Here is a 26,423-nt window from a genome sequence, read left to right as displayed (position 1 = left end):
GGAAAACCATAAAAAAAAAACTGATTTACCTTGCTTTAGAATAATACCTGGACTTTAAGTACTGGAAATATGTAATAGCATCCTTGACACTGGAGATGCTATACCTAGACAGCACTATGCTAATACTTTGAAAGTGCTTTACTAGAGATTTCTAGATGCCCCATCTACCTCTGAATCCTAAATGCCACCCCCTTAGAACGCCTTCAAAAGCAATAGTAGAACATTGTCCCATAATTTATCAGTAGATCATAAGATAACTGTTTAGATAATGTTCTGTTAGGGAAGGAAGCCATGGGAAATTATCGCAGCTCCAATACACTAATAAATCAGTAGGGATTAACCACTATGAGTAGTGAAAGGAATGCAACAAATGTAACGAAATGGATTTGAACATTAATCACAGACATTTGAAGCATTGTGAGATCATGTGCGATCAATTGCTATTAGATGCTTCTTGTGTAGTTTTACACTGTAGGAAACCATTTCTCCCATCTGAGTAGTAATTGATAACTAAGTTTTCTGTTTTAAAATAAAATTCAAGGCAGATCTAAAATACACAAACCAGTGTAGCCTGCTATTCCTTAATACATCCCTAACCAGTTCCCACCCAGGCCAATTCTGACATTTCTCTCCTACATGTAAAAGTCTGTATTTTTGTTGCTCAAACATTACTTAGAACCCTCAAACATTATATATACTATCTTAGCAGAGACCCCATAGAATAAAATGGCGGGTGTTTCATTTTTTTTATATCACACAGTATTCGCAGAGCGGTTTTTAAAAATGCAATTTTTTTGGAAAAAATACACTTTAATAAATTTTTTGCCACTTAAACACTATATAATACCTAATTTTTTGTTAAATCTGAAAGACGATGTCACACCGAGTAAAAAGATACCTAACATGTCATGCTTTAAAATTGCCCGTGGAACGGTGCCAAACTACAGTACCTAAAAATCTCTATTAGCAACGCTTTAAAAGACTTTACAGGTTACCAGTTTAGAGTTACACAGGAGGTCTGGGGATAAAATTATTGCTCTTGCTCTAACCTTTGCGGTGATATCTCCCACGTGTGTGATCACCGTTTATGCGCGCAGGACTTACGTATGCGCTCACGTTTACGCGTACGCATGGGGGAGGGGACACTTACTTTTTTTCATTATTTTTATTATTTAATTTATTCAAAACTTTTTTGTACATCCTCTTTCATTTTTTCTTCTTGGATCAACTTTATTGCTTTCACATGTGATGGACATTCCTTGTGTAAGCATGGGACATGACAGGTCCTCTTTATGAAGAGATCTGGGGTTTATTAGACCCCAAATCTCTCCTCTGGGCTCCAGCGCAGGCGATCAGATACAGGTCAATCTGATCGATTGCTTCCCTGGCTGCTAACGAGGGAAAACAAACCGGAAGTGACACAATCCTTGTTGCTTCCGATTCCTGGGGTCACAGAGAGGGAGAAGCAACATCGGTTTCTCTCCTCTGTGTAGTGCCGCCATCACCACCAGTCGCATCACTCCCAGGCTCTGCCGCCAGCTTTGGCGTCGGGAGGGGGGGCGTCCGCAGAAGTTATTGAGTGACTGCTCAGCCACTCTAATCACTTTAGGTAAAGAGGGAATCGCCGGCTGAAAATTTTCATATTTTGCAGGTGCAGGCATCCTCCCGGTATAACCACTTCAACCCAAGGACGTCATACGGCATATGGGCGGAAAGTGGTTAAATGTATTTTCTCACCTGCAAGTAGTGTAAGTATCTGAATTTTACTTGCTTTTAGCCTCTTGCAATTCCTGCACAGCAGAGCTCAAACAGGAGAAAGAGGAAGCAGTATGAGGAGCTAGTCTGTTCCACTGCAGTGTAAGAAACATGCTGATAGGAAGAGAGAGCAATGTGACATAAAGATGAGAGTATCAGTCCGCTGCTTCTCCTTTTACTGTGCAGTCACAGGCTGGGCAATGGACAAGTTACCTAACTGCAGCAGAGAAAAATCCGGGGGTGTACTGTATGGCTGAGTTGTGTCATTCCTGGATTCGGTAGAAGGAAAAAAAAATCCTTTGGTAGTTAAAAAAATAAAAAAATAAATATAAATATATATAAATATAAATAAATACATAATATATATATATATATATATATATATATATATATATATATATATATATATATATATATATATATATATGTGTGTGTGTGTGTGTGTGTGTATATATTTTATATAATATATTTTATCTTTGTATTTAGCTGTCTGCTTAGGGTTCGGCTTTAAAGTTGGCGCTTTTGGCAGTATAATTGACCTACTAAATTCCATCTGTGTGCTCATACCCTAAGCCCAATTCTAGCACAGAAAGATTATGCAGTTTCTTATTTATAACCAGCAGAAGGTGCTTCATTTGAAGTTTAAAGCTTGGGTATAGGTAGAAGACTGCTCTCTGTTATTACAAACATTGGTTGCAAGATATTTTTTGAAGTAATAATCAACTCATTGTGCTAGAGTTCACGGACATCTACTAAAACCATCATTTATTCCTTCTCATTATTTTTGAAACTGCTAATAAATCTGACTTATCTGTATCGCTTCACCACTGAATGGAACAATTCACCTTGTAATTCAAGCTGATTTCATGGAATATAATGAATTAAAGAATCCAGATTCATTTTTTTTTCTTTTGCAGCAAGCACCAACACCATCCTGGGAAAACCATGACAGTTGCGAGACCTAATTAGGTTTGTTAGGCTGACTGGCATGAGCTTGCGCAGTTCACAAATACTAATTTAAGTCACATAAATTCCTGCTGGCCTACGGCAGTGCAGCCTGTGTTTGTCTTTCATATTGTCGTATCTTACCTACAATGACCCTTTATGTGATGTACTACATTTCTGTGAATGGTAAATCAAATCACACTTTGCCCAATTACTCACCTGATACTTCAAGGTTTAATATAAAGTTTAGGCTAATCTTCAAATTTAGAAATACATGAATTAAAAAATTCAGGCAGTTTAGAGCTCGTCAAAAAAAAAAACCCCCAAAAAAACGTAATTGAAATATTTCGGCACACTGGGAAATATTTGAAATTTAAGAATTATTTGAATGAAGAACCTTTTCACTATTTAGAAGAGTTCATTAGTATAAAAGGAAATAAAATAGAATATACGTTGGTCTAGAAAACCATAGGTTCCAAAACGTGTTTGTGCCAGATCTTCTAGATTGGACAACTTAACAGCTTTCCCATATCAGAAACAGCTTTTTCTCAAATCATCAGATGGCCAACAAAGGGAAGTAGATGGACTAGTGCATTACAAGTATACATGGATGTAAATATGTACCTAACAGGAGGGTTGTGCTTAACTGTAGACATCTCAATATTTAAAGTGTTAGTTCACTAGATGAACCAACACCACACAGCCTCCTCACCACCCTAGTCCCCACTGTACTTACCTCTGGGATGTGGAGTTGTCAGTGCCCATGCAAGTGGGCCAATGGTCAGGAGATTTGAAATCTCCGCTCTTTTCCCTCTTCTATGTGCAGTGCTTCCTGGATGGGCCAGAGCAAATCTGATTGGTCAGCACTTGCACAGAGAATCATTCTGGTCCACCCCAGAAGCCCTGCACAGAGAAGAGAGAGAAGCTCAGGGATTTCAAATCCCCAGAGGTAGGTACAGTGGGGGGTGGAGGGGGGATAAGAGGGAAGGTATGGTTTTAGCTCACATTTTCACCTTCTTCTTTTTTTTTTTTTTTGGAAAGGTGAACCAATACTTTAATTTAATATTGACTAAAGAGTAACATTAAATGGAAATGGACTTTTAAAGTGCATGTTGAGAAACAAAAATACAGTATTTCAAGTAGTTTATCGCTTTAAAGACCATACAAATGCAGAAAAATACCTGTTGATTTCCCACACACGCTTTTAAAACCTCTAGTGAAAATATACAACATTTTTGTGGACTAAGGGGGTCATTTACTGAAGGCAAATCCACTTTGCACTACAAGTGCAAACTACAAGTGCAAAGTACACTTGAAATTGCACCGAAAGTGCACTTGGAAGTGCAGTCGATGTAGATCCGAGGGGGACATGCAAGCAAATAAAAAACAGAATTTTAACTTGCACATTGTTGGATGGTAAAATCAGCAGAGCTTGCCCTCATTTCAGATCTATCCATCAGATTTACAGCCACTGCACTTCCAAGTGCACTTTCAGTGCAATTTCAAGTGCACTTTGCACTTGCAGTTTGCACTTGTAGTGTAAAGTGGATTTGCTTTTCATAAATAACCCCTCAATTGCTGTCAACCCTGCCCAGTGTCTTTTCCTAAGCTACTCAGATCCTCCCACTTTCAGATCTCTACAACATGAGGGCTAATCATTCTATAGTCCAAAATGAGAACTAGGAAGACTCTTTGACATAACACAAAAAGTGTGAGCAGGACAAAAGACAGCTCTGAATTTCTGGCACGATCAACAGATATTTTTACACTTATCAAACAGATATAACAACATGTTTTCAATGGTATGGTTAATGTACCTGGCTGGATAAAGACTGCATGATTTTACAAATGACTACTGCAGATAAACAGACTATGGCAAAGGCTTAACCTCAACTCAACTCAAGCTAGGAAATCAATGGCAAAGACTCCCCCCTCCATCCGTGTAGTAGAAGCTAGAAATAGGATTACCCAGTCCATGATTCACACTTAAGTCAAAGCAGTCCTTCTTGATAAAGTACAGAAGTACGAATGTCTATGGTGACCTTAGGTAATTAACTCTTAACCTCCTCATTTTGATGAATCTCTCCTGTTCCAATGACGGCCACTCTCTTGGCCCCATAACTACCATGCTCAGCGCCCCACACCTCAGGTTTACCCCAGGGATATTCTCCTACCCCCTCCCCATCTTCTTCTATTTACCCTTGTCTTGACTTTCTGTGGTTCTTTATTTTCTGACTCCAATGCTTGGATGCCATTTTTATTCATGGTGTTCAACACTCTTGGATGATTTAAAATGAAAAAAAAAACAAAAACTGAGATTTCTGTTTACAATTGTAATAGAGACTCTAAGCCTTTCTTTACTGTAACTGCCTTCCCCTAATGTGCTAGGTTGTTCTGTTTACCTATAGATCATTGATGATGTTCTGTACACTTTCACCCTTGCTGTATTCAAATTTGTTGACATGTTGCAAGTGTAATGGTGTAACGACATATTCGGCAACCCATCGCAGTTTGCTACAGAAGTGACGTTCCATCGCCGCTATCTTGCTACACCCCACACTGGTCCACAGTAAGGATACACTAAGAAGGGACAAAGCGAACGTGTTGTTACACCAACCAGAGTTTTGCATTTTACATGTATTTATAACCGTAAAGTTAATTTATTTAGTGAAATACAGTACTTACAACTCTGTCTGACTACTTAGATGTTGAATTTTAAAAGCAGTGACCTTCTGTCAGATTAGCAAACCTGTGAGATGAGCAGGGTTGCCGCTGCTTTTAAAATTCAAGATCTAAGTAGTCAGACGGAGTTCTAAGTCCTGTATTTCACTATATAAACTAACTTTACTGTTATAAATACTTTAAAATGCAAAACTCTGGTGGGTGTAACAACATGTCCGCTTTCCCCCTTCTTAGTGTATCCTTACTGTGGACGAGTGTGGGGTGTAGCAAGATGGCGGCGAAGAAACGTCACTTCCGTAGCAAACTGAGATGGGTCACCGAATATATTGTTACAATGGCTAAACTAATAATAACCATTAAACAAGAAAAGACTGCATGATTTGCACATGCTTTATTTCATTTGTACCTAACTATATATATATATATATATATATATATTGTTAGGTAAAAATGAAATAACATATGTGAAAATCATGCAGTCTTTTCTTGTTTAATGGTTATTATTAGTTTAGCCATTGTAACAACATATTCGGTGACCCATCGCAGTTTGCTACGGAAGTGACGTTTCTTCGCCGCCATCTTGCTACACCCCACACTCGTCCACAGTAAGGATACACTAAAAAGGGGGAAAGCGGACATGTTGTCAACCATAGTAGCACTTTAACATTCCTTCCATAGCTCAGCTGTTTTGTTTACTTCTATTTTCACCCTACCTTTTGTGAGATTCTAGCGGGAATATGGAATTGGGTGCAATAACAATTAAGAGATAAGAGGATTTAAAGCTAGGTGAGAATTTCACATGCTATCTTTTGACACAGGCATCTAAGACAATATTCTCTTGCCTTGGTTCTGGAGAGAGAATAGATATTGATACATGATTTAATCTCACTATTAGTGATGGACGAACTTCCGACGGGACGTTTCGCGAACGCGAAACGCGAACGGGCACAAACGTTCGCGAAAACGACCGTTCGCCGCGGGCTCCATTGACTTCAATGGGAGGCGAATTTCGCAAACCTTTAGGTCGAATTTGCGGCCACGTGGTAATTATTAGGGGGTAGCACGTAGTCCCACCACCTGGACAATAGCATAATACATGTATGAGGTGAATTTGGGATCGATAACTACAAGCATTTTTTTTTTATTTGGGAAATTGTTCTGACAATTCAGGACTATGGAGCTAATGAAGGCAATGGAGGAGAGGGAAGGTCAGGGACCAGGGTAGGCAAACAAGAGGGTGCAGGAGATACAGAGCACTGACAGCAGCACCGTAATACAGAGCACTGACATCAGCACCGTGACATACAGCGCTGACAGCAGCTCCGTGACATACAGCGCTGACAGCAGCACCGTGACATACAGCGCTGACAGCAGCTCCGTGACATACAGCGCTGACAGCAGCTCCGTGACATACAGCGCTGACAGCAGCACCGTGACATACAGCGCTGACAGCAGCTCCGTGACATACAGCGCTGACAGCAGCTCCGTGACATACAGCGCTGACAGCAGCTCCGTGACATACAGCACTGACAGCAGCTCCGTGACATACAGCGCTGACAGCAGCTCCGTGACATACAGCGCTGACAGCAGCACCGTGACATACAGCGCTGACAGCAGCTCCGTGACATACAGCGCTGACAGCAGCTCCGTGACATACAGCGCTGACAGCAGCTCCGTGACATACAGCACTGACAGCAGCTCCGTGACATACAGCGCTGACAGCAGCTCCGTGACATACAGCGCTGACAGCAGCACCGTGACATACAGCGCTGACAGCAGCTCCGTGACATACAGCGCTGACAGCAGCTCCGTGACATACAGCGCTGACAGCAGCTCCGTGACATACAGCGCTGACAGCAGCTCCGTGACATACAGCGCTGACAGCAGCTCCGTGACATACAGCGCTGACAGCAGCTCCGTGACATACAGCGCTGACAGCAGCTCCGTGACATACAGCGCTGACAGCAGCTCCGTGACATACAGCGCTGACAGCAGCTCCGTGACATACAGCGCTGACAGCAGCACCGTAAGCAGCCCCAGGAGGAAGTCAGCACAGCACAGGGATGGTGTGATCCCCTCATAATAAGAACCCCCAGGAGGAAGTCAGCACAGCACAGGGATGGTGTGATCCCCTCATAATAAGAACCCCCAGGAGGAAGTCAGCACAGCACAGGGATGGTGGGAGCCCCTCATAATAAGAACACCCAGGAGGAAGTCAGCACAGCACAGGGATGGTGGGAACCCCTCATAATAAGCAGCCCCAGTAGAAATATGACACCGCTCAACCTCTTCAAAGAGGAGGGTAGGGGCATATAGTACGGTGTGCTTTTTTGGGTCAGGGAAGTGAGCCAAATGAATTAAGAAGGTCTGTGTGCTTGATTCCAAAAATTGTTTATAGACATATACATGGTCTACTGATCACATGTGTTGAATTCCTCCGAGATCCATGCCTCATTCATTTTTAGAAATGTGAGGTAGTTAACACTGTGGTGAGCTAGGCGAGTACGCTTATCGGTCACAATCCCCCCTGCTGCGCTGAACGTCCTTTCGGACAGGACACTGGATGAGGGGCAAGCCAACAGTTCGATTGCAAATTGGGCAAGCTCTGGCCAGAGGTCAAGCCTGCCCACCCAGTAGTCTAGGGGTTCATCACTCCTCAGAGCGTCCACATCGGCCGTTAACCCAATGTAGTCGGACACCTGACGGTCTAGGCGTTCCCTGATGCTGGATCCGGATGACACCTGTCGATGGGTCGGCTGAAAGAATGACCTCATATCCGAAGTCACCAACACATCTTCAAACCGGCCTCTTCTTGCAGGCGCTGTTGGATTGGTACCCGCAAATCCTTCTCTGGGAGTGGGAATTGCTCCTCTGCCAGCGCACGCAAAAGCAGAATGCAGCATTTCTCGAAGCAAGGCCTGGAAGTGCTGCATTCTGACAGCCCTCTGCGACGGCGGTAACATTTCCGCCATTTTGTGTTTGTACCGGGGGTCTAAGTACGTTGCCACCCAGTACTGGTCCTTGACCCTCATGCTTTTTATACGGGGGTCCCTATTAAAACACTGGAGCATGAAGGCCCCCATTTGCACTAAAGTGGAAGCGGTGTGGTGGCCTGGCTCCTGCTCATCATCCAGGATAATGTCGTCCTCTTCATTCTCCTCTCCCCATCCTCGCACAACAGGGATCCCAGAAAGGTTTAAAGCATGCTCTTCTTGCTCCTGCTCATCCGCCCCGGCACCATCCTCCTCTGACTCCTCATCAGACTCCTGTTGTTGACTTGTCTCAGATAGAGTAGCCCCCCCTGGGAATTCATCCAGCATTGCGACTTCCTCATCTTCCCGCTCCTGCTCCTCCACAGCCTGATCAATGACACGACGCAATGCACGCTCCAGAAAGAAGGCATAAGGTACCATGTCACTGATGGCGCCATGGCTGCGACTGACCAGTTTGGTGATCTCCTCAAATGGCCGCAGAAGTCTGCATGTGTCGCGCATGAGCAGCCACTGGCGCGGTGAAAAAAAACCCAGCTCCCCAGAACCGTTTCTTTCGCAGAGTTCATACAGGTAGACGTTAACTGCACGTTTCTGCTGGAGCAGCCTATCAAGCATATAGAAGGTTGAGTTCCATCGCGTCGGGCAATCGCAAATAAGACGTCTGACCGGCAGATGGTGTCGCCGCTGAATGTCAGCAAGGCGAGCCATGGCCGTGTAAGATCTTCTGAAATGGGCCGAGATTTTCCTTGCCTGCCGCAAGATGTCCTGGACCCCAGGGTATTTGACAAGGAATCGCTGCACGACCAAGTTTAAGACGTGTGCCATGCACGGCACGTGCGTGATTTTGCCCTGTTTCAATGCGCTAAGCAGATTGGCACCGTTGTCACACACCACTTTACCAACTGTCAAATTGAGCGGTGTTAGCCACTCATCTGCCTGTGAACGCAAAGCTGAAAGGAGTGCCGGGCCAGTGTGGCTCTTTGCTTCCAGGCACAACAGACGCAGCACGGCATGGCAACGTCTCACCTGGCATGTGGAATAGGTTCTGGGGAGCTTGGGCGGTGCAGTGGAAGAGACGCTAGCAGCGGAAAAGGAGGAGGCAGCTGAGGAGGAGAGGGAGGAGGATGGAGTAGGAGGAGGAGAAGAAGAGTCAGGCCTGCATGCAATCCGTGGCGGTAAAACCAAATCTACACGGGTGCCACGGGTTACATGCTTGACGGCCGTCAGAAGGTTCACCCAGTGGGCAGTAAAACTGATATACCTTCCCTGCCCGTGTTTGCTAGACCACGTGTCTGTGGTCAGATGTATCTTGGCACCGACACTGTGTGCCAGAGATACATTCACTTGCCGCTGAACATGGCCATATAGCTCTGGGATGCCCTTCTCTGAGAAATACTTCCTTCCTGGGACCTTCCATTGTGGTGTTCCAATGGCCACAAATTTGCGAAAGGCCTCCGAGTCCACCAGTTTATATGGCAGTAGTTGGCGGGCTATGAGTTCTGACAAGCCAGCCGCCAACCGTTGGGCAAGAGGGTTATCCGGCGTCATCATTTTTTTACGCTCAAACATTAGGCCCACGGAAGCCTGCCTTTTTGCAGAAAAATGTGAGCTTGGCGTGATGGAAGGTGGAGTGGAGGACAATTGTGAGGAGAGAGGAGAAGGAGAAGTAGAAGACGAGGCTGGACGGTGAGAGCCTGCAGTGTGGCTTTGTGTGTTCCGTTGCTCCCACTGGGCTCGGTGATGGCTGCTCATGTGCCTTCTTAAGGCGGTCGTCCCTAGGTGAGTATTGGGCTTACCGCGACTAACGCGTTGACTGCAAAGATTGCAGATGGCAACGCTATTGTCAGCAGCGGACACGTTAAAAAAAGCCCACACTGCGGAGCCATGTGCCGGTGTCCTGGGAGCGCCAGATGTGACCGTACATGGTCGATGACTCGCTCCTGATACATTTGCAGTCTGCTTTGTCCCTGCTGTGCAATGTAAGTCATTGCTGCTTCTCCTCCCTATCTGCTGGTCCATATCTCCCTCTGAACTCCCCTCCTCTTCCTCTCTTGTGGGCACCCACGTGACATCACTAGACACGTCATCATCAACGTCACCTTCCCCACCGCTATAAGTAGAGTAGGCAGCAACACCGGGGACCAACCTCCTCCTTGGGCTGATCTGGGTACTGGCGTCAGACTGCTGAGTAGCGCTTGTTGCTGCCTCCTCTTCCTGATCCAATACCAAGAGTGGCTGCGCATCAGAAATGTCCTCTTGATATGGATCGGAAAATAATTCCAGTGACTCAAGCGGAAGGTATGTGGTGGTGGTGGTGGTGGTCGTGTTGTTGGTGGTAGTGTCTTTGGGGGTGCACATAGCAGAGAGTGAAGAAGAGGGTGCAGATCGAGAGGATGAGGAGGGTGCAGAAGAATAAGGCTGAGTGAGCCACTCAACCAAGTCTGGTGCGTCCTTTAAAGTAATTGAACGCACCTTCTGCAACTTCCCACTTTGGCTCAAGGCTGTTGCTCCTGCCCTACCCCTACCACCCCTGCGGAAGGGCCTGCCTCTTCCTCTGCCTGTCATTTTTTAAATCACCCTGTGACAAAACTCTTAGTCCCTATACCGCTGAAGGACTGCTGCAGTATAGGGCAGCGGTCAGCAGTAGTGCACGTCAACCCTATGTATTGTGGACCGATAGCGGTCCTTACAGAACAGCAGACTGTACTGCACTCAGGCCTATGTACCGTAGCACCCTATACCAAGTTACCAGTCCTTATAAAAACTTTTGTGGACCAAGCAGGTTGTGTGTTAGTGATTAGCAGACTGTACGTCAGTCCCTATACCAATGAAGGACTGCTGCAGTATAGGGCAGCGGTCAGCAGTAGTGCACGGCAACCCTATGTATTGTGGACCGATAGCGGTCCTTACAGAACAGCAGACTGTACTGCACTCAGGCCTATGTACCGTAGCACCCTATACCAAGTTACCAGTCCTTATAAGAACTTTTGTGGACCAAGCAGGTTGTGTGTTAGTGATTAGCAGACTGTACGTCAGTCCCTATACCAATGAAGGACTGCTGCAGTATAGGGCAGCGGTCAGCAGTAGTGCACGGCAACCCTATGTATTGTGGACCGATAGCGGTCCTTACAGAACAGCAGACTGTAACGCACTCAGGCCTATGTACCGTAGCACCCTATACCAAGTTACCAGTCCTTATAAGAACTTTTGTGGACCAAGCAGGTTGTGTGTTAGTGATTAGCAGACTGTACGTCAGTCCCTATACCAATGAAGGACTGCTGCAGTATAGGGCAGCGGTCAGCAGTAGTGCACGGCAACCCTATGTATTGTGGACCGATAGCGGTCCTTACAGAACAGCAGACTGTAACGCACTCAGGCCTATGTACCGTAGCACCCTATACCAAGTTACCAGTCCTTATAAGAACTTTTGTGGACCAAGCAGGTTGTGTGTTAGTGATTAGCAGACTGTACGTCAGTCCCTATACCAATGAAGGACTGCTGCAGTATAGGGCAGCGGTCAGCAGTAGTGCACGGCAACCCTATGTATTGTGGACCGATAGCGGTCCTTACAGAACAGCAGACTGTAACGCACTCAGGCCTATGTACCGTAGCACCCTATACCAAGTTACCAGTCCTTATAAGAACTTTTGTGGACCAAGCAGGTTGTGTGTTAGTGATTAGCAGACTGTACGTCAGTCCCTATACCAATGAAGGACTGCTGCAGTATAGGGCAGCGGTCAGCAGTAGTGCACGGCAACCCTATGTATTGTGGACCGATAGCGGTCCTTACAGAACAGCAGACTGTACTGCACTCAGGCCTATGTACCGTAGCACCCTATACCAAGTTACCAGTCCTTATAAGAACTTTTGTGGACCAAGCAGGTTGTGTGTTAGTGTTTAGCAGACTGTGCGTCAGTCCCTATACCGCTGAAGGACTGCTGCAGTATAGGGCAGCGGTCAGCAGTAGTGCACGGCAACCCTATGTATTGTGGACCGATAGCGGTCCTTACAGAACAGCAGACTGTAACGCACTCAGGCCTATGTACCGTAGCACCCTATACCAAGTTACCAGTCCTTATAAGAACTTTTGTGGACCAAGCAGGTTGTGTGTTAGTGATTAGCAGACTGTACGTCAGTCCCTATACCAATGAAGGACTGCTGCAGTATAGGGCAGCGGTCAGCAGTAGTGCACGGCAACCCTATGTATTGTGGACCGATAGCGGTCCTTACAGAACAGCAGACTGTAACGCACTCAGGCCTATGTACCGTAGCACCCTATACCAAGTTACCAGTCCTTATAAGAACTTTTGTGGACCAAGCAGGTTGTGTGTTAGTGATTAGCAGACTGTACGTCAGTCCCTATACCAATGAAGGACTGCTGCAGTATAGGGCAGCGGTCAGCAGTAGTGCACGGCAACCCTATGTATTGTGGACCGATAGCGGTCCTTACAGAACAGCAGACTGTACTGCACTCAGGCCTATGTACCGTAGCACCCTATACCAAGTTACCAGTCCTTATAAGAACTTTTGTGGACCAAGCAGGTTGTGTGTTAGTGTTTAGCAGACTGTGCGTCAGTCCCTATACCGCTGAAGGACTGCTGCAGTATAGGGCAGCGGTCAGCAGTAGTGCACGGCAACCCTATGTATTGTGGACCGATAGCGGTCCTTACAGAACAGCAGACTGTAACGCACTCAGGCCTATGTACCGTAGCACCCTATACCAAGTTACCAGTCCTTATAAGAACTTTTGTGGACCAAGCAGGTTGTGTGTTAGTGATTAGCAGACTGTACGTCAGTCCCTATACCAATGAAGGACTGCTGCAGTATAGGGCAGCGGTCAGCAGTAGTGCACGGCAACCCTATGTATTGTGGACCGATAGCGGTCCTTACAGAACAGCAGACTGTACTGCACTCAGGCCTATGTACCGTAGCACCCTATACCAAGTTACCAGTCCTTATAAGAACTTTTGTGGACCAAGCAGGTTGTGTGTTAGTGTTTAGCAGACTGTGCGTCAGTCCCTATACCGCTGAAGGACTGCTGCAGTATAGGGCAGCGGTCAGCAGTAGTGCACGGCAACCCTATGTATTGTGGACCGATAGCGGTCCTTACAGAACAGCAGACTGTAACGCACTCAGGCCTATGTACCGTAGCACCCTATACCAAGTTACCAGTCCTTATAAGAACTTTTGTGGACCAAGCAGGTTGTGTGTTAGTGATTAGCAGACTGTACGTCAGTCCCTATACCAATGAAGGACTGCTGCAGTATAGGGCAGCGGTCAGCAGTAGTGCACGGCAACCCTATGTATTGTGGACCGATAGCGGTCCTTACAGAACAGCAGACTGTAACGCACTCAGGCCTATGTACCGTAGCACCCTATACCAAGTTACCAGTCCTTATAAGAACTTTTGTGGACCAAGCAGGTTGTGTATTAGTGTTTAGCAGACTGTGCGTCAGTCCCTATACCGCTGAAGGACTGCTGCAGTATAGGGCAGCGGTCAGCAGTAGTGCACGGCAACCCTATCTATTGTGGACCGATAGCGGTCCTTACAGAACAGCAGACTGTACCGCACCCAAGCCTATGTACCGTAGCACCCTAGACAGACCAAGTTACCAGTCCTTATAAGAACTTTTGTGGAACAAGTGAGTTGTGAATGATTAGCAGACTGCAGCAGAAGGGCAGCAGTCAAGTATAATATTCTTTCTATATTTGGAAGAAAGAATATTATACGTGTACAAGCCTATTACCGTACCACTGATACCAGTCCTGAAAAGAACCTTTGTGGAACTAATAGTAACAGCAAGTCTTTAAAATTATCCTCACTGCCTGACAACACTGCTTCCTGCCTGTCCCTATACAAATTGGCAAAAAAGAGTAGGCTGGAACGATTAGCTGGAACAGCTCTTTTGTGGACCTGATAGTAACAGCTAATGATGATGATGATGATGATGATGAAGAAAGACTAATCTGGCTGAGCTGTCCCTAAAATAGCAGCATACAGCGCTCTGTCCCTTTATCTAAACTGACAAAAGAAACTCAGGCTGCTGACCTAACACCTATACCAGTCCTGAAAAGAACTTTTGTGTACCAAATAGCTAGCGTTTTCTCTGTCCCTACTCCACACAGGATCCTTTCCCTACAGTGACAGAAGAAAGAATGTAAAATGGCCACCGGATCGGGTGTATTTATAGGTTAGGGGGAATGTCCAAGTGTCCATGAGCTGTCATGTCTCAATTGGTTGTCCTGTAACACATGATAAACGTGTCACGAAAGGTTAAAGTTCTTGTATACATTAAACACGTAAGTCCGCCGGGGCGAACGACGGAAAAAGGCGTTCGAACCCGCGGACGGCGAAAGTCGGAAATTCGCCGCGAAACGACCGCCGGGCGAACCGTTCGGCCATCACTACTCACTATTACAGCACCAATAAATACGGCATTTTGTAGTTTTCATGTGTAATACCAGACAGTTTGGGAATGGGCAAAATGGGGAAGGGTTAACTCGGCCAGGTTTTTGCTGGGAATTTTCATAGTTATGGGAATTTTTCCATTGGGAAGCAGCTAAAACTTGACAGAGGATCTAACCTTTGACCTTTGTCCACTATACTTTAAAAAATCTTTGTTTTTTTCTGCCTTTTTCTGCACTGCAACGATTTTAACTTTAAGATGAGCATCCTGGAAAACCAGCAAACAACCGACTCCCGATCAGCACTCTCAGCCAATGGCTGAGAACGCTGACCAGACCGTTCTGGCGGCAGGGGGGGAGGGCGGCACCCCCTGTCAGAACACAACAGCTCAGTGGGGGAGATTGATGTACTAACATTGTATTGTTAGTACAGCGGCTCCAACTGGAGCTGAGTATTAGTGTGTACTAGGCTAAAGAGGGAATCTTCCCTACAGAAACACAAACAGTGCTGAAAATCTGAGGGTGGCTCTAACCTTTCTCTGCACTGTCTGAAATTACAATTAAAAGTTTGGTCTGGAAAACCACATTAAGGTTCTTTCTGCATCATTTGTACAGATCATTCTGTGTCTTAAGAGCTAGGTTGGAACTTTAATATATGAACACATGTTGATACTTCTGCCATACTGCAAAGGCTTTTCTGCAAGTGCCAATTTAATCGCTGTTGGGGTCAACAACAGAGTAGACTTAAGTGGCAGTGCTGTCTTAGCTGCAATATATGATTTTCCATACACACAAAGTTCATAATTTGCCTTTCGGAATGTTTAGCGAAAGGGAGTGTGAGGGAGGGAGAAACCCATGCTTGCAGGAAGTCATGACCTTTTTAACTTTTCCTATACTTCAATAATATTAGCTTTCACCTGAGATTAGGATTTATTTATTTTTGTACAAAGCCAAAGAAAATGTTTGTGTCTGGCATCTTTAAAGTTAGCGGTTTACTGCAAGTGGTATCTGATTACTAATAAAAATAATTATATGGAGCCCTATAATACGTTACCTGTTCGTAAGATATTAATAAGCCAGAGAGGCATAGAGCAGCCCCTATACACGGCACAAGGAGCCTTTTCAAATGTGGACAGACCAAGGAACTGTTTAATTACTTCTGCCTACAGTAATACTACTTAGCCTAAAAGAAGGTAAATAGTATGGATAACAGAACATGTGTATATTTAATATATTTCTATCATGGTAGAAGGATAGACTGAGAGACAGATAAGACAGAGAAATAATAGGTAGGTAGATTGATAGATAAATAAATATCTAAGTGTATAAAATTTCCGATAAGAATAATTTAAAATAATTACACTAGTTTTACATGTGCAGAAGTTCAGTCAAAGGACTTGGTTATTTAAGTAATTGCCAAGGACCCATGCTGGTCGTAATTCCTTTCTTGTTGTTTTACAGTATGATTCATACAGAGCGTATGGATTGTACTCAAGAATTTCTTATTAGCTAACCATTTTACATTCCACAGAAAGACATTTTCCATAAAGCTGGAAGATTTCAGCAATGATTGACAAATGAACAATTATACATACTTGGCATAAGGACTCTTATACATAACTATCTTTTTTTCCCCAAAGAAGATTCCGGATTAAACATCTAAACTACGAGGGATTTTCCTTGTCTGCTCCAAGTAAGGAGATGTGTGCATGGAAAGGTCAGCCAAATTCACAAGTGAGCCCTGGCCTCCTACTTCTCCACCTAGCGGAATTTGTGATTCAAAGGGTTGGTTTCTAAGTCACACCCAATTTGCACCTAATTACCAGTGAGAGGTATACATATGAGGTTACTGGTGATAGACGAAGGGTACATGGAAAAATCCAGGAAAACACATCACCCTCCCATCCAATGAATCCTCTGTAGATAAAAAATAAGCAACCTCCGTCAAGAGTGAATATGTAATGAAGAGGGATGGAAGTCTAACCTTGCCATTACTGTGATTTCAATTTTTAATGCCTTGAAATGGCAGAAGCTAACTGCCAAAGTTTCACAGAGTAGATTAACTGTTAGGACACAACGAGCATCAGCTCTGATATTGTGATATGCTGTTTTGTAAAATGTAGTAAGGCCTCATAGACCTAATGAAATGTTTGTCAAGAGCATAGCTTTCAGTGCGCATTTCCGAATCCCATAAAGCACTGACATCTGAAGTAAAAAGTGTTTTGTGCTAAGAAAACTGTTTAGTGTTAAAGCCATGACAAAACATCTGTGCACTAAGTGTTCACAATCAACATGATGCTGGAAGTTTTACACAACAACTACTGGAAAAAAACCATAGTAGTACTATAACTACAAAAAAGCACCACATTCATCCACAACATTTTTCTGCAATAGCAACCAATTAACAGTTTAGCTACAGAGGGTACAAAGCAGTTGTAATATTAAACCAACAAAAGATCTGCCTCCATTGAATTTAAAGGACAATTACACTTTGAAGACATTAGCTTTTAGAATTTTAAACTCGTTTTTAGGAAACCAAAAGAAACCCCAAGCACAAATGGGTCTGTGACTTTAGCCATGGTCAGAATTTCACCAGGCAGGAGTTCTGAATTGCTCTGATAGCAACTTTGAGCACAATAAAATAACCTTACCAACTAGAAATGCTCCTATTCCAGAGATACTAGAAAAAACACTCAGTGAACTTACACTATGGCCGTGCTTTATGGAAATATTCATGATAAGGACAGGTGTTAGCAAAGTTTTAGGGTAATTTCAGCTGCATAATCATTCAACTATCTCAAGATTCGAGTAATAGTCCTCACCTGAAAGTATAGTAGGTGTAGATGTTTCTTTGAAAGCGTGAGCTCTGCAGACTTGGAAAGTGTTTTAGCAGACTAGTATTAAGCTTAAAAAGACTAGGGCCATCTATGGTATAATTCAATATTGTAGTTATCTGTATTATATTTTAGACTAAGGAGGTATGCTTTAGATTGCAATCTTAAGACCATTCTGCAGGCAATACACAGTAAAATAAAAATAAAAAACTGCAAAGAAAAAGAATGTTGCCATTAGCCGACAGATGGACTTTTACTGGCTGGGTGGGTAATACACACATTTTCTTTTTGTATAGCTTTTACAAACCAGTCCCATAATGAACAATACAATTCTGCTTATTCTACCTGACACTGCATGATCCAGACATACTGGAAACTATGGAATGAAATCATGTGATTCAGCATGGAAATGATTAATGTGCAGCTGGAATGGGGAAATAAACTTGCCGCTAAGCAAATACAGCTAGTTTGTGGGATGAAGCATTCAATACTAATTGGGCCCCCATATACTGTATAATTTCAGATAAATCAGCTCACCATGGACATCCACTGGTCTCTATATTTACTAGGGGCATGCACTTAGCAGAATAATCACTTGTAGCATGTTTTCTTATTAGAATCCTAATGAGTTTTAGCTTTTTATAACTAGAATTAGCTAATAACTACTCCAGTCAAATTGAAAGCATAAGGTGCAGGCATATTAAATATTACTGATAATAATAATGTCTGTAAATTAATCTGTGTGGCTGAACACAGACTGAACACGTGAACTATATGGTAAAGGTAAGAAAGTGAAAAGTTTATGTTTTATGCTGGCATTTTCTATCTATTTTTCCATTGTTCTCCAAAAATAATTATAAACAAAATGTGATTTGTAGTTCAATATGCAGTAATAAGTACATACATATACTGTATCAGATGCACAAAAGTACTTTTTGAAGTATTGTTTTCTTTTGTATGGAACAATCGTATTTTAGGTTACACTTCAAGAACAGACATGGTGGGTCTCTTGCTTGCTATATCTGACCTTTATTTGAAAGCCCCAAGTTCAAAGGGTTTGCTTGTTGCATAACAAGGCTGATAATGCATGTTCCTATGATATTCTGAGCAGTATATCCATGCACTGCAGAGCTTACGTTTATTGCCTTTTGCTCACATACAGAGCAAGATATTAGTAAGAAATCTCTTTAGATGTCTTCCACTTGCAGATTTTTGAGACTGCACATTGCAACTTACAGTTGAACATTGTCAGCAGACAGACATCCCCTTAACTCTATCCTGAACCATGCCTTTGCACTTTGTAAACCATCTCAAATAGGATGTTATACAAAAACACAATGGTTGAAATATGAATACAATGGCTGTGAGCTTATGAACATGCTTTAGAGCTTCTCAACTTGCATGGTCACGTTCTGTGACAACACCATGTTAAATCTCTTTCAGGAAAGATGGGAAAATGATATTTATTGATCATTTTCATAATCATTTATTTTACTTTTTAGAAGAAAAAAAAGCAGGAGCATTAGTACTTCAGTGGGACTCTATGGCAGTTAAGGGAGTTGGGATCTCCAAGATGAAACTCTGGAGTCTCCAGAATAACACAAGATATATACCAAGCCAATGGGTGATTCAGCTAACACTGTGTGATTTTTCTGGCCACTCTCTCCCTATATGTCTAACGATCTTTTACACGGCAGTTTCTAATAGGCTAGTCACCCACTTGATGATCTCTTTCCTGCTGGTCAACATCCCATATGGCAGTCTCTTCCCTATAGCCCTCTCACAGGACAGTCTCTAAAAGAGCAGTTTCGCCCATAGTGCTTCCCCTCAGTTTTAATCTAACAGGACAATCCGGTACTGCAATCTTTTTTAATATGCTAGTGGGTTTAATAATGAGAAACTAATACTAAAACAATGGGTTATGCTAGAACCCTTTATGGTTTTAAGGGAACCATAAAAAATATTGGAAATTGCAAAGCGCCCACTGCTCAGTGGAATAATGTAAAATGACAAAACTCAAAATGGGGCTCGTAACATGTAAAGGAGATGAGTAAAATAAATAAAATGTATGTATATATTCAGAAACATTTATCTGAAAAGGCTTTTCAACGGTAATTTTGTTTATTAACTTTGGAGATGGCTCTAATACTTAAGGAAAAAGTTTGGCAGTAGGTAGACCTGACAAACAATAGGATGATTGGATGACTTTATTGTACTCATTTTCCAATAGTTCTAATTCCCATACAGGTAAAAAAAAAAAGTATACACATTATGCTCTATTCTATCTATTCTGTATCTATTCTATATCTATTCTAAATTCTTTTCATTTGTATGCATACAAAATTCTCCCTTGCTGAGAAAAAACAACACCACGATAAGTTTCTATTCAGTAAAAGTTCACTTTTTCACAATTTTAACACTATATGTAATATTTCTCAAGGCCAAATATGGGACAAAATTTGAATCCTGTCATCTTGACTGATATAATATTTTTAAATGTGTTAATTAACTGACAAAGACATGCGGCCTGCCTATGCGTAAAGTCAGAGCAGAATATGTGAATGTCTTCACTAAATTTATTAGCTATTTTCAGGGTTGACACCATGCAGAATGAGCGCATCTATGGAACACCATTAAAATATATATGTATTACATGACCTAAATAATCAGACTAATAAATTACAGAAAAAGTAAAACTGATAGCATGCCTAGTATTTTAATTAACTCACGGATTTACTAAATACATTAATTTTACCAGGCACCTATATTTTTACATGTAAATAAGGCACACACAGTCTAATATTTTATGGTTCTTGTCATTTGTATTCTATTATTGAATTTTGTTTTCCAGGTTTGCAAAATTTCAGAGATCAGCATATGCAAAGTATGCTTAACAAACAAGTACAAAAAATGTAAAGTAGGCATGAAATTAGTTTTCCACTTAAAAAAAAATGTATAATTATTGTAAGCCTTTGATACCAATGGCTAGCCAAAAGTTTTTAATTTGAAAATCCAAGTGCAGCCATAGAACTGCTTATGGACTGCCAGACTCAAATGAAAGTGATTCCCAATGGAAAGCATTGAATATCTAAGAATCACAGAAAAAAACAATAAAAAATATTCTGTGCACACTTTGTTTTACAAGCTAAAGATGGTCTCCTTTTTCCTACTCTAACAATTTTCGAAAGTATCTAAAAGGGATGTCAAATTGAGCTACAGTATGATAATCTGAAGGAAATATAAGCAATATTTATGGGCAAACTTAAATGTAAGGTCAGTTCAGGTTAGCACATTTTTATTATTCTCTAAATATTTTAGTTGCTATATTATAGACCAGTGTCCTGTTCTATTTCATGACTCTATGTGATCCACTCTTCAGAACGTCTTTGATACTTATACCAAGTATAACTCTTTTAGGAAATATACACAAGATACCTAAAGACATATTCACTTAGAATATGGTTCTTGCAGGTGTGTCATATCCAATATATTTGATTGCTTTTGTAAAATGAAATAAAATAATCTCTTACTTTGCTTTTCTTCACCATCAAATCTCAATGAATTGGAACTAGTGCATAGGTGAATGCTGTGGCAGTCTTACATCTATTGTGGTTTCTCTAGGTATAATAGATCACTGACAAAGGGAAGGGTACTTATAGGCTTCACCTCTAGCTTTTACAATAGCAAACACAACCATTACCCTTGAGATTAGCTGATGGCAACCTTGATCTTGTTGGAGCAAATTGGGTAACTCAGGGGACTTGTCAGTAACTTTTAAAAGCTCAGTATCTCAGAAGACTTTGTGTACAGCTAAATAATTTAGAAGGAGGATGGGGCAACAACAAGACTTGTTATTTTTCCAATTTTCAAAGCTAAACTAACAATCACGTGTTTTGATCAGCTGTGGGAATTGGGATTTGCTCTCAAACAAAGACAGCAAAGAGATGTTCACTACACCTAAGTTGCAAGAGAACTACAAGTCTTATAATGACCTACTAGCAACAGGGAAGCATCACTTGTTTTTTCTTTAGGATTTCATAAGTTGCTGGTCAAAGCTTACATTCACAAGTCATACAAACTAGCAGAACACAAATTAAATAACGACAATGTGGCTGGCAGCTTGGTGCTGCTAGTCTTGCATGCACATTAGAGTTGGGAGTGGACTTTACTACTACTTTATCCAGAATAGTGCCCCTTTCCTACCTCCGTTTTCCACCACCAGCACATTGGACTATGCTCCACAGGTGCACCTTCACTCTCTCTCAACAAGTGTCCCATTAGTTGCCTATGTCATCAGCTAAATGCAGAGTACATTCTGCTTCACAAGTGTCTCATTCTACTGATCCCTCTGTCCAAAGCCACTTGCACACTACATTCTGATCAACAAGTGTCCAATCTGCTAGCACTGTCCCCCAACACCTGCATTCATTCTGCTCCGAAAAGTGACCCCTCTCTCTTCTCTTCCCCCCCAACAACTTCACTCTACACTCCTCTCGAGAAGTGTCCCCTCTGCTGCCTCTGTCCACAACTACCTGTACACTACATTCTGCTGTACAAGTGTCCCCTCTGCTGATACTTCCCCCCACCACCTGCATACTACTATACTATACTATACTACTCCATACTCCATACTACTTCACTTTTGCTGCTTCTGTCCCCTACCAACTTCACACTACACTCCACTCCACAAATGTCCTATCTGCTGTCTCTGGCCTCTGCTGCCTGCACACTACATTCTGCCCCAGAAGGGTCCCCATTGCTGCCTCTGTCCCCCACCCCACCAACTTCACACATTCCTTTCTGCAGTTGTCTTCTCTGCTGCCTCTTTCACTGCAACCTGTACAGTACACTCTGCTTTAGCATTCTACTTTGTTCCACAAGTGTTACCACTGCTGTACCCACCACCTGTCAACAAGCTCTACTGCACAAATGTACCTGCTGTGGAACGGGCACACTTTTGCTAGCCCTAGAATGTGGTGATTATGCTAATATATATATATATATATATTCAGGAACTATGACAATACAAATAGAGGAATCAAATACATAGGTTTCCTTTGTTACACAATCTAGGGTAAAGCTGAGTATGGATTTAAGAAAAACTTCACAAAATGCAGAATTACTGAAATGATTTTTAACACTGAATAACATCTGGCTACAACAGGGAGTACAATGACTTTAAAATATTTACAAGTTTCCATTTGAGGAAACACATGCATGATGCAACCATACATCTGTAGCAGTACAGACAGTGGAGAGTATATAAAATAGAGCATTGAGATCAAATAGTAATAAGCTGCAGTTTGTAAAAGTAATTAATACGTATCTAGGGTACCCTGGTCATATTTAAAACACTTGCTAATCAGTTAAATATGTTCTTCGTCTTTAGGCCAAAACCCAAGATCAAAATAAAAAGGAATATTTACTATAGGGGTTCAAACTTGCATAAGTTTCTGAGTATAAGAACAAACATTTGAGCATTTGACGTAGCATGTTGTATTACAAAATGCTCCAAAATGACCTGACAGTAATCACGCTTTATATTTCTATATGTGCTTTTGGTTCAAGGGGTAAGTTAAACACATTAAAATATTTAGTTTAAAGAATATGCTAGCACCATAAAAGGCCCATACAATAGCATAAGGCACGGTTGATATTATTAGCTTTTTGCTATGTAATACAATCCGAGTTGTTTGTCACCTTCGGACCTGTGTACAATTAGGACTGTTTAGATTACATGCAGTGCTTTTGTGCATGCAATGAGGTCATGAACATTCCCACGTACCATAAATCATCAGTGTATGCAAACCATATGAAGGGATCAGTCAAACACCGACTGTATCCTGACATTTGTGAGTGTATTGTCGTTGGCCTTTGCAGACATGCTTGACTACTCATGCTCAAGATGTGCTTAGTTTTAAACTCATTACCAGCAAAGAATGATGCAGAGTTCAACCACTGACACTGAACGTCCTCCAGAATAAATATACTTCCTACTTTATCTTTTCTATCATACATTATTGGTGGGAAAGCTAAAAAACACATCAGCAGTTCATAGAGAAGGTGCTTCCTGATGCAGGCTAAAACTACACATTTCTGCTGCGAGTCAACAAGCAGTAAAACATTATCCCGTAAAGTAGTACACAAGTTACCGTAAATGGGAACTTTGTCTTGCTAAATGTATGTATTCTAAAAAAAAAAAAAAAAAAAGTACACCACTTGTCATTATGAAACAAGTGTAGAGATCAATAATTACCAACAATAATTTATTATTTGGTCTACACAGGTAAACACATATCTGTGTCCGTTTTATAAGGATACCGCATATTTGAAGTTTCCTGTTCAGCATGGGTCATATTTAATCAAGTATAAAAGCAGTCATAATGTGCACAGTTCAGTAAACTAGAGCAGCTGTTCAGATTTCACGTTTCATTTAGGGACATCCCTGAAAGATGAGTCCTGATTGGTTGTTATGGGTTACTAACTGCATCTTCCACTTTGGCCATTAACTATGCCTGTTTGAGTGCTACTTCATATCATTTTTCATTGAAGGCAATGTTGGATCTGTAAAGTTAGCTCTGTGGCCCTATAGTGCTAAAGTAATGGGTTCAGTCCCTAGGGGTATGATGGAGACATGGAGTTCGTACACCCAAGTTTGCAGCAGTTTTTCTCCATGTGGTCCAGTTTCCCCCACAATCTAAAAATTAACTCTTGTCTGTGTCTTTATGACACATACACATTGGTCATTAGATTGTAAGCTTCTTTGAAGGTAGAGACTGAAGCAAAAACCTCAAATTATTCTGTAAAACAAACCCTCAGATGTACTCTACTCAGATTGTACTTTAGACATCAAATTATTAACGGTAATTGTTTTAGTAATGTATATTACAATAACATAATAAATAATGATACTTATTAAAAGAGTCAAAAATAAAAGGTTATTTGGTGGGTATGCCAGGAACTCTCATTTCGGTCTTGATAACTTGTAAAGCCACCCAAGAATCACACTGTATGCTTCATCAGTATTAGAAGACGTGTCGGCCCATCTAATGTATAAGTGACTTTCACGTGTCAATATATTTAATCTTTTTTCTATCTATTTTAATGTTCACCTAAATGACACTTCCAAAAATACTAAAAAGTATGCAATCATATCCAGGTAAAATTCACCCAGTAAACTGCTGGTAGTGAATTTGAAACATAATCACAGAAGAAAAAAGTACATAAAAGCAAAACACTGCTGTATTAATCATGAACTGACCAATACATATGTAGCCAGACTTATTAATAATGCCCCGAACTTATGGGGTTGAGCAGGATTGCCACGATAATAATAATAATAATAATAATAATAATAATAATAATAATAATAATAATCATAATAATAATACTAATATACACATGAGCTTAAATAATAAGGCAGTGCACAGACTAAAGATGATGTGCACAGTTCAGTGACCCCAAGCCAATCAGATTTCAACTTTCATCAGCTTGTGGGGTACAGAACAAGAAATATAATTGATCATGTGTTCCTAGGGGTTACTTCTAGAACTTTGCACATTAATCTTGGCTTACTTAAATAAACCTGATATCCCTGGCAATCTATGCCTATACTACACATTTTGCTGTATGAAGAAAACAATCTTGAGAGAGGTGTAGAAAAGTTATGGTGAAAAGTGAACTTTGAGTAAAAGCCCTAAAAAAACGACATTCTGAAATTCAATTACGAGCTCATAACATTTTAGAAACTCTTCAACAGGTAGAGAGAGATCCATGGAGGAAAGGCCTATAACAAAGTAGACTTAATCTAAGGACTACAAATGTAATACATGCATATTATTGATTGCATTACAAATATCTATATGTCCTAGATATATTACATTCATATAATGGACGTTTAAACAAAAGAATCCATATAATGTTTTCAGCATCTTAAGGAACGTGAAAAGACATCACAAATAAGCAGACAGGTGATAATAAGAGTCTGCATATGCAGGCTGCTTTTCTATCTCCAAAATGAGCCTCAACAATTAAATGAACCCCCGTGTTTTGTAAGTTGGACAATGTCAAAATTCAGCAAAATCCTAAAACGAAATAAAAAAATAATCCAAACACTACACTACATCCACGTTTGCTTTTTTTTTTTAGTTTCATTAACACTTCAATGACAATTTATGTGGCACATAAAAAAATATGCTATTTCCATGTTTATTTACTTAATTTATTTCATCTAGTCAATTTTACCAAAGAGTTATTCAAGAAAGAACATTAGAAAAATCTCCTATTTAAATAATATTAAGAAGAAAGCATTGGCTCCGATAACCCAAATGACAGGTGTGCTATGCTGATCAAACTTGTTATAATGTACATTTGCTTGCTGGAAAAAAGTTACAGCCTGACCAGTAACCCACTATACATTGAATGTATAACATTTTAATTATTCAGTTTTTTTATCTGTATTGCCAATTATTTATTTTAATACTGATGATAAAATACCTATCATACCATAATGTTAATTGCCAAAGCGAATTCAGTTTTGGTACAACGTGGTTCTTTGATGCACCTACATCAGTGTAGTGTTTTAATGTAGCCGGTAAAAATGTGTTCAATATATATACACAACTGTTTTTTGTTTTTTTCTTTTTGGCAAGAGTTACGTTAAGCCATGACTAAACAGGGATAAGTCTTCCTTAGGCTATAATCAAATAACCAAGGAGTGTGCCCTGCATGTGCAGATGTTATCTGTGGTCGATCACAGTGACAAGTGAACTGCTTAATCCTTCTTTTATCCGGCACACAACGCTGGGTT

At 41.6% G+C, this 26,423-nt stretch overlaps 1 protein-coding gene across 14 annotated transcripts in view; it reads right to left on the bottom strand.

The window, feature by feature from the left end:
- The window catches only part of MEF2C (myocyte enhancer factor 2C), a 367,493-nt gene that overhangs the window by 231,455 nt on the left and 109,615 nt on the right, over positions 1–26,423 (bottom strand). Inside the window, exon 1 of one of the 14 annotated variants that reach the window (XM_077462413.1) lies at positions 21,145–21,270. The exons of the other annotated variants lie outside the window; for them this stretch is intronic. The gene's annotated coding sequence lies outside the window, so the exon portion shown is untranslated. Of the gene's footprint in view, positions 1–21,144; positions 21,271–26,423 lie in introns of those variants that run through there. 14 annotated transcript variants of the gene reach the window in all.

This window comes from Lithobates pipiens, unplaced genomic scaffold, assembly GCF_037356315.1.
Source record: "Lithobates pipiens isolate NorthernLeopardFrog02 unplaced genomic scaffold, aLitPip1_a1.2 Scaffold_3, whole genome shotgun sequence".
In the NCBI taxonomy this organism is placed as follows: domain Eukaryota; kingdom Metazoa; phylum Chordata; class Amphibia; order Anura; family Ranidae; genus Lithobates; species Lithobates pipiens.
The sequence above is the reverse complement of the archived record's forward strand: the minus strand, read 5'-3'. Positions and strand labels throughout refer to the sequence as shown.